Genomic DNA, 9,119 nt, shown 5'->3' on the forward strand with positions numbered 1-9,119 from the left:
CTTGGGCCTCCCAGGGTGCATATCAACAGGAAGCTGGATCAGAAGTGGAGGTAAGACTTCATCCCAGGCACTCCAGTATGGGATGCAGGCAACTAAACCACCACACCACACAACTGTCCTTAAAGTTATGCTTTAAGTCCATGTTTCCACAACTTTTTTATATAGTTTCAGGTATGCGTGTGAAAGTGTGTGTGTGAATGTGTGTGAATGTGGAGACAGAGTGTGTAGAATTGGCTCATACAACTGGGGGAGGGGAGGATGGTGGCTGGAGTATGAAATTCACAGGACAGGTCACAAGCTGGAAATTCCAACAGAAGTCAATATTGGAATCTGGAGGCAGAATTCCTCCTTTGCTAGGGACTTCAGTCTTTTTTCTGAGGGCTTTCAACTGGTTGGATGAGGACTGTCCTAGTTACAGAGGGTAATTTGCTTTCCTCACAGTCTACTTTTTGGGACGATGCCTAGAGGTGGCCACAATGGTCCAGCGTTCGACATACGGCTGGAGGCTCTCCTGCAACACAGCCTAACACAAAACCAGACTGTCCTAAACTCCTGGTAACAGAATCCTTTACCTTTATACTAAGAAGGTTGGGAAGGCACCAAACTCTGCATGTGGCATGTGCCCAGGCAGACTTTGTGGGGTTTGTGCTATGAGACCCAAAGTTCTGATGAGATTGTCTAAAACGAAAAAACAGGTCAGCAGGGCCTATGTTGGTTCCATGTTTGCTAAATGTGTCCGTGACAGGATCAAGTGTGCGTTCCTTATGGAGGAGCAGAAAACTGTTGTGAAAGTGTTGAAGGCACAAGCACAGAGTCAGAAAGCTAAATAAAAACATGGAACTTTGAAGTAATTAAAAGTGTTAATCCCATCTAAGAAAATACCTTCACAGTGATATATAGACTGGTGTTCACATCAACAACTAACTATGCCCTAAATAAGTACACAAACAAAATAAACCATCACAAGCACCAGACCTGATAACTGCTGTGTAGAAGTATGGACTAGCATGAAGGTAACAAAGTACAGCAAGCTTGTTCTACAACAAACGCTAAGATAATACTTCAGGCTAAATAAAAGTGTTATTTTTTGGAGCAGCCATTGTGGTGCAGTGAGTTAAGCAACTGCTGGGGATGTTCACATCCCATATTGAAATGTTTCTTTTGAGTCCTGGCTACTTCATGCTTCCCATCCAAACTTCCTGCTAATGAGCCAGGGAGGCAGCAGATGATAGCTCAAATATTTGGGTTCCTGCTTCTGATGTGGGACACCCAAACGGAATTCCTGTCTCCTGGCTTCAACCTGGCCCAGCCCTGGCTGTTGTGTGCATTTGGGGAATGAATCAGCAGATGGAAGACCTCTCTCTCTCTCCCTCTCTCTCTCTCTCTCTTTCTCTCTCTGCCTCTCCTTCTCTCTGTGCAACTCTGACTTTCAAATAAATAAATAAATCATTAAAAGAAATAACATTTACTATGAGTTACCACAGGTCTTTACAACTATTAATAATCTGAGAAATTTTAAGTAAAATAATTTTATCATATATTCTTCAGTCAATACTCTGTGATGTTTTTGATAAGACTGGATAAATGGATGAGATTAAAAACCTAACATCACAATCAAGTTTCAGTTTTGAAAATTAGATAAGATTTGTCAAGCATCTTTCCTTCTAGCAGCAATAGAAAAATTATCTCCCCTCAGAATTGTAATCAGGACAGCCCTAACAGGGTTTAGTTCACACACTTTGTAAATGAAAGTAGGACCTGGAGGTCCAATCTACTTTGAAACGTAAGATGAAGAAACTGAACCCTGAAACAGGAGACACAGCACACCACTCTCCAACCATGAGAAGCTTCTATGATTTTCCTATTGTGCAGAAAAGCAAAACTCACAGCTGTCAGAGAGCCTTATCTGTAACTGCTGATATTATCCTATTGTTTGTGTCTTTCTTTAGGACTATTTATGTGCAGTTAATTAAGCTCTGAAATAGTGTGGGGAACCTGTGGGCGGATTCCTGGCAAGAATCTCTGCATGTCTTCTTGGCCAAGACCTGAAATATTACTGAGTAAGCGCCATGAAGGTTTGAAACTGCTAAGAGGAGTGATGCCTGAACAAAGCACAGACCCCGGTCATTATCATGGGTAATTATATCTGGCATCACAAATGGTTCAGCTGTCTCCTAGCATCATCAAACCCCATGTGAGCAAAAGTTACTTCATCTTTCCCAGGACCCCTTCCACGTAGTAAAAATACTCCCCACCCTGCTACCCACACAAGCAATTTTCTTTTTAAAAATTAATTAGTGTATATATTAAAAGCCAAAATTGACAGAGAGTGGGAGAGAGAAAGAGAGACAAAAATAGAGGGAGCAAGTTTCCATCTGCCATTGCACTCTGCACACACCAGCAAAACAGCTGAGCTGAGCCAGTCTGAAACCAGGAGCCAGGAACTCCATCAGGGTCTCCCACATGGGTGGTAGGGGCCCAACTACTTGGGTCATCACCTGCTGCCTCCCAGCAGCATTAGTGGACAGCTGAATGGGACGCAGAGTAAGCAGGACTCCAACTGGAAGGCTGATAAGGGCTCCAAAGTAGCAGCTTCACCCATGGCCTTGCAACCGGATCCTCACAACTATCTCAACTACCTGTTTTCTCTCAGATACCCCATCGGATCAATCATTAAAATTCTGTAGACTTGACTTTGTGGGTTGCACATCTTACTCACCTCACAATAATGTTCGATTCCAATGAGCCATCATAACTAGAGAACATTGTAGCTGGAACAGAAGCGTTGACTGCACCTGACCTCGCTGGCATCTTGGCTCGGCGGCACAGTGCACTGCAGGGCTTCAGGGGTTTCTCCTCCTGGCCATGTGCCTGACTGGGAGCTGCGCTTACTGCCCCTGCCCAGCAGCACCAAGACAGAATGGGACAGAATAGTGCTAGCCTGGGAAAGATCCAGCATTCAACATTTAAAGCATGGTTTCCAATGATGGATTGTTCTGGACCATCACAAAGTTAAAAAAAAAAAAAAAAACACATAAATTGAACTGTCAGAAACCAGGGTCCATTTATACAAATGATGTTGATATCATTCACTCCATTGCTACTACCATTTTCCTGTCTCTGTCACAAAGTTATTGCAAAAATTTTCTAACTGGTACCCTGAATATTATCTTGTTGATGCTGTTATTTGCAGTACCTTCCCCACAGCTGCTTGAAGAAGTGTGATTACAGCATTCTCTTGTTGAAAGTCCCCCCACAGTTCTCCATGAACTGTTCTTCCAGGAGAAACTCCATGTTCTACAGTCCCCTGGGCCATGATGCCTTGCCTGGTCTGTCTTTCTTTCCATCTTCACTTCCTGTCACTTCCTTCCATAAGCATGTGATCAAACATGTGTCTACACGCACACACACACTCACTTCATGTTTTGCGACTTTGTTCTGGTCTCAAATCAGTCACTACTCATTGTTATGATTCAATTCAAGATCACTGTCTTCAGAATATATGAGCCATCTTCCTTCCCTATGTCTTTCTGTGCCCTCACAATCCAGGTATCTTTCAGATATTGTAATTATCAGTTTGCACCTTTCTGTCCTATAGAAAGTAAGCATTTTGAGGGTGGAAACTATGTATTCATCTTTTTTATCCTTAGTACATGTTACTCAATAACAACAACTGTTTGTTAAATATTTGAATCTGTGGAATCAGTATTTAAGCAAGTATGCGTAATGATAACTATATTGTTTTCAGTATATTGGCTTCAATATAGAACTGCACTTTCTTTGCACCTCTGAAAAGAATCCCTGATTCAGTAAACAGAGTAGAGTAGCTGTGACACAACAGACTAGTAAGGCTAGGTGGCCAAAGGGGACACAACCTCCACCTTGCTACTGGCATACAGGCTCTGAAAGTCTTCACTGGCCAAATGCACCATCTGAGAGTCTCGAGGCTGCCTTTCTATTTGGAAGCCTAATCTAGCCCATGTGGAGACCACGTGGATGTGTCCTGAGACTACACAGAAAGAGAGAAAAAGATGCTGTGAGAGTTCTCAGTTATGCTAATCTTACCTTCCACCACCTGTGTCAACAAGTGCTCCCTGTCTACACAAGCATTTGAGAAACTGAGCCACAACTGCCCGGCTAGTTCCTCCTAAAATTCCTGCCAAGGTTTCTGATCTACAGAGATCTTGAAAGACTAAAGTAATTATTGCTATTTTAGGACACTAAAGACGATTTATTAAAAGTCACAGGAAGCTGGAACATTCATTTTAAAGAGTAATTAAAGATGATTTATTATAAAACTTTGAATTAATTAAATATTTTTAAATTAAATAACATGTAATAATTAAAAAGTATTTTCATTTTAAAGTGCCACATCTCCACATATGTATACATAAATACTACTTCAGGAGAAATAAAATATTACATGTCAATGACACAATATTCCATAATTTTGGAAAAATTTGAAAAAAAATTTGGAAGACAGAATTGTTTTTCTAGTTATATATATAGTAGTTATATATATATATATAGTTATATATATAGTTATTTCTAGTTATATATATAGTTATAATGGAAGAATAACTAGAAAAACAATTCTGTCTTCCAAATTTTTTCCAGTAAAAGATGTGGCGTATCACATTTTGTGAAACCTGATATGATAGTTTTATGGCAACCAAAAAAAAATCCATAGTGATTCTTGCATAACATTAAGTAACTGGACTGTGAGCCACTGAAAAACATGGCATACCACACAGTGATCTGAGGAGAAAAGTTGTTAATATCAAACAGATCATTAGATAAGTAGTGAGAAGTAGAGCAATAAGACCATGACCATGATCACAAACATTCTGACTTGGGACGCATTGTCAGAATGCTGGTCACCAAGTTCAGTGATGAATGTCTAATTCCTCCAAGATCAGAGCTAGGCTGGAAGGTAGCACAGAGGATGCATGGCTTTCAAGGCTCCAGCTTAAGACTGTTTGACTTCATTATGGTGCAGAACTGATACGGGTGAATAAGCCACGCTTCACACACTGAATGTGGATCTCTCCCAGGCGAGTGTTGTGAGGTCTGGTCCTATGCCCTGATGCCAGTCAGCCCTGTGGTCATGAGAGGAGACGCCTGATGCTCTGCAGTCTCTGGGCTGCTGAGCTAGGATGTACGAGAGGTCACGTGTGTTCAATGTGGTTTCCACTTAGACACTTTCAATTGGGGATACAATCCCATGGTAAATCAGAAGGCTTCCGTAAGCTAGCAATCACTGTTACTTAAAGAAAGGGCATAATGCATAAATTCACAATACATGGAATGGGGAGAGACTAAAACAAAACCAATTCTATGACTCATCCTCTTTGATAAAGTAATTTTCCAGGGTCTAGAGCTTAAAGTTCCAGAAATTTCAACCTGCTTGGTTGCAACGTCAACTCACAAATAGTTATCAAAGAGGTTAAAAATTTGTTACTTTCATAATAATCTGATTTTCAATATTGACATCCATTAGATACTACAAGGAAGAAATAAAAATGCAAAGCACAGGAGAGAAATATGCTGAAACAGGGGACATAAAAGATATGATCTGAGTCACTGATGCTGGGGAAGAAATGCAAATGATAAAAAGTATATGTTGAACTTTCACTATAGCAGGATTGAAGTTAGCAGACTCTAACACCTTTACTCACATAAGACAATGCCCATAACTATTTGGGGAACAAAATAGAGCTGAAATAGAAGGAGAAAGATAATGTTGAGCAGCTCAGTGCCAAAAAGACTTGAACATGTCCCCAGATAGGAGAGATGGGAAACTATAATCCATTTTAGTTGAGTTCAAGAAAGTGAAGTTTCTCAGTTTTATTACAAGGAATCATCCAGTTTTGAAAATGCCTTTCGTCACTATTGTTCCAGCTCAGGATATCTGATGGCCCCGAAACCTGGAGAGTGCCAGACAAAATGGAAATCACAATGAGGCAAATGTAATCAAAGGCCAAATGGGTGTGGGCAGGTCCATCCCATGGTCTGAGTATGGGGCTGGGCATGTCTAGAGAGGCAGAGGGAAGGGTTTTGGAGATGCACCTTGCTCCAGAAGAACTGGCCTCTGCCTAGAGGCTCTGCTACCAATTCTGAAGAGTTTCACTACTCTTGATATTAGATGCAAATTTATAGATAAAAAGAAGCATTTCTCAATCTACCTCTAATCCTCTTGCCCATAGCTGGTGGGGAGCATTTCAGCTACGAAGTTGGTTTCATTAGTTAAAGATGATATAGAAGCAGTTCACAAGTGGTTAGGTGATAAGATTCCTTATTCCAGTTCTTGAAAATCATCAATCCACCACAGCTGCTTGAAAGTATATGATTAACAATGACAACAGGTATTGCCAAACACATGCCGTCCTTTCTCTCAACAGGAAGCTGGATCAGAAGTGGAGGTAAGACTTCATCCCAGGCACTCCAGTATGGGATGCAGGCAACTAAACCACCACACCACACAACTGTCCTTAAAGTTATGCTTTAAGTCCATGTTTCCACAACTTTTTTATATAGTTTCAGGTATGCGTGTGAAAGTGTGTGTGTGAATGTGTGTAATGCAAAATGTAGCATCACTGTATCACTTCCTCACAAAGCTGACAGTAATATAATTGAGAAGGACACATGTAGCATAACAGGACGGTATTTGTCCAGGGTTATATATTTACACCTATGCAAACTAGCAAGATACACTTAAAGTATTATAAAATGGGTCAAGTATTTGCCCTGGCAATTGAGACACTGGTTAAGAAGCCCACAGCCCATATTAAAGTGACTGGGTTTGATTCCCATCTCTACTCCCAGTGCCAACTTCCTGTTAAGGCACACCCGGGGAAGCAGTGGGGTAAATGGCTCAAGTACTTGGTTCCCTGCTGCATGTTCAGGAGGCCTGAATTGAGTTCCCAGCTCACAGCCTCAACTTTGCCCAGCACAGGATACAGGATATTGTGAGCATGTGTGGACTCAATAAATAGGTAGGAAATCCCTTTCTCTCTCTCTTTCCCTCTCTCTCTCTTTCCCTCTCTCTCTCTCTCTCTCTCTCTTTCCCTCTCTCTCTCTTTCCCTCTCTCTCTCTCTCTCTCTCTAGCCCTGTCAAGTAAATGAATAAATAAATACTTAAAATATATATGTCTTGTTAGCTAATTCTTTAAAATGTTTTTATTCATGATGTTTGACAGACTCTGACATTCTAGGACGGGCTCCTGCTTATTGTGTTAAAATAATTCTATAAAACTTAGAGAGGGAATTAGAAGACCCACATAGGAAGGAAGTTGAACCCAACAAAGATTTGACATTGAAACAACTCTCTAAGTTATATATAATCAGGTAGTTATGTAAAGTAACATTTACAACCATGTGGGAAAGGCTAGTGTTTCATTGTTTTTAAATAGATATTTTTTAACCAAGAAAATCATTTATCAACATGTGCTTTAATGGAAAAATAAAAGCCTATTTATAATCCATGTTTTTCTAATTATGGGTCATTGAAATGTTCTTTTTCAATAATTGACAACATTGCCTTCTATTATCCTGCTAAGTAAATTTCTCTGATTCTTAAAAGCAGTTGTGGAGAAAAAAATTGAGGTTTTAAAATTCATACAAAGAAATTCATTAAGAACTAAGGAAGAAGTGAAGTTTCTTTGTACTTCATTTCTCTGTGATGACACCACTAGAAAGGTTATGCAATTCAACACTAATGTCTCAGATATGTGTGGTCCTCAGTATTGTACAAAGCCCTCTCATATACCCACAATTTGCTTCTCATACATCCTTGCATAAATAGCAATTGTTTCTATTTGGCACATGAGAGAAATAAAGTTAAATTTAAATGTTAATGTACCCCATGCCTGTTATCTCTATTTCAAAGAGAAATTTAATATGCTTTATAGGAACAAATGCAACTTATTACATATAAAACAGTAAGCTGGCTACTGCAATGTATATAAGGATGAAAGCAATGCATCTTGTGGCTACATGTAACTTGTACTCTAAAAGGAGAGACAGGGTGAAATAAATTGACCAAAACAAAGCTATATTACAACATCAAACTTAGGGTTTTGGAGTTGAGGAAAATCTCGTCTGCTTTTAAGGCTCAGAAAAAAAACATATTTGAAGTGGACTTTTAAAAATAGACCACATTGTTCTCCTTAACAAAATAAGAAAAGTTCAAAAGATAATGATCTTCTATGCGAGTACAACATTTTGTCTCCTGGAGAGACTGAGGGAATGAGTGAGTACATCAGTGAGTTACCCACCAGAGATGGAGAAATGACTGCCTGAATGCTAAAGTCTGATTTGTGGTTTGCACTCCAAGGGGGCAATTAGTGAAAAAAGGCAGGCACCAGGAACATAGGAGAACATCAGACTGCAGCTCCAAATCTCTGGTGCTAGCTCCCTCCCTTCAGTTGTTTTCACATAATCCTTGAGATCCAATGTAAATATTCCAGATACAAGTCCTTATATCCCAAGTCCAGCTTTAGCCACACACTTGAGAGACCCCAAGTCCTACTCAGAACACCTGATCTTTACCGAGGCTCCATGGTTAATTTTCTTCGGCATGAGGTGTCAGGCACACAGATATAAACAGAGAATTTCAACATTAACATTGACAAACTTTCTGGATTGGAAATTATGAGCTCATTGGTACATTCTGTGCTTTTCAGCCTAAGAAGAAACAAGGAATCCTAGTGAGCTACCTGCTTACTCTGTCTTCCTCTCTTATAAATTCATTGCTATAACTAGTATGATCTCAGTCTCTTCCTTTGAATGAATCACCTTTTCCCACATATTAGATGACACCTGTCAGCGGTCTCTAAGTTCATCTGGTTGGAGATGTGGCTTTTGAAGCCATCAGGGACCAGGTTGAGCACCCCTGGTTCATCACTGACATCTGAACCTACAATTTACCAGTTTCTTCATAAAAATTGGAAGGGGATTTGGTATAAAAAAAAGTCATTGTGCATTGGACAATATTCAAATAGACAGATGACAGTGAGCTGGAAATTGTATTTCTAGAACTCAGTAATAATGCATACATAACAAACCTAAGAGTAAGATGGAGCGGGGCTGTGGTACCACAAGTAACTGATTATGTAACC

The 9,119-nt window shown here is 40.0% G+C and overlaps 1 pseudogene; it reads left to right on the forward strand.

The window, feature by feature from the left end:
- The first annotated feature begins 476 nt into the window (after window positions 1–476).
- On the forward strand, window positions 477–831 carry LOC108177364 (large ribosomal subunit protein eL34-like; annotated as a pseudogene).
- The last annotated feature ends 8,288 nt before the right edge of the window (window positions 832–9,119 follow it).

The sequence above is a fragment of the Oryctolagus cuniculus genome, chromosome 5 (assembly GCF_964237555.1).
Source record: "Oryctolagus cuniculus chromosome 5, mOryCun1.1, whole genome shotgun sequence".
Taxonomy (NCBI): Eukaryota; Metazoa; Chordata; class Mammalia; order Lagomorpha; family Leporidae; genus Oryctolagus; species Oryctolagus cuniculus.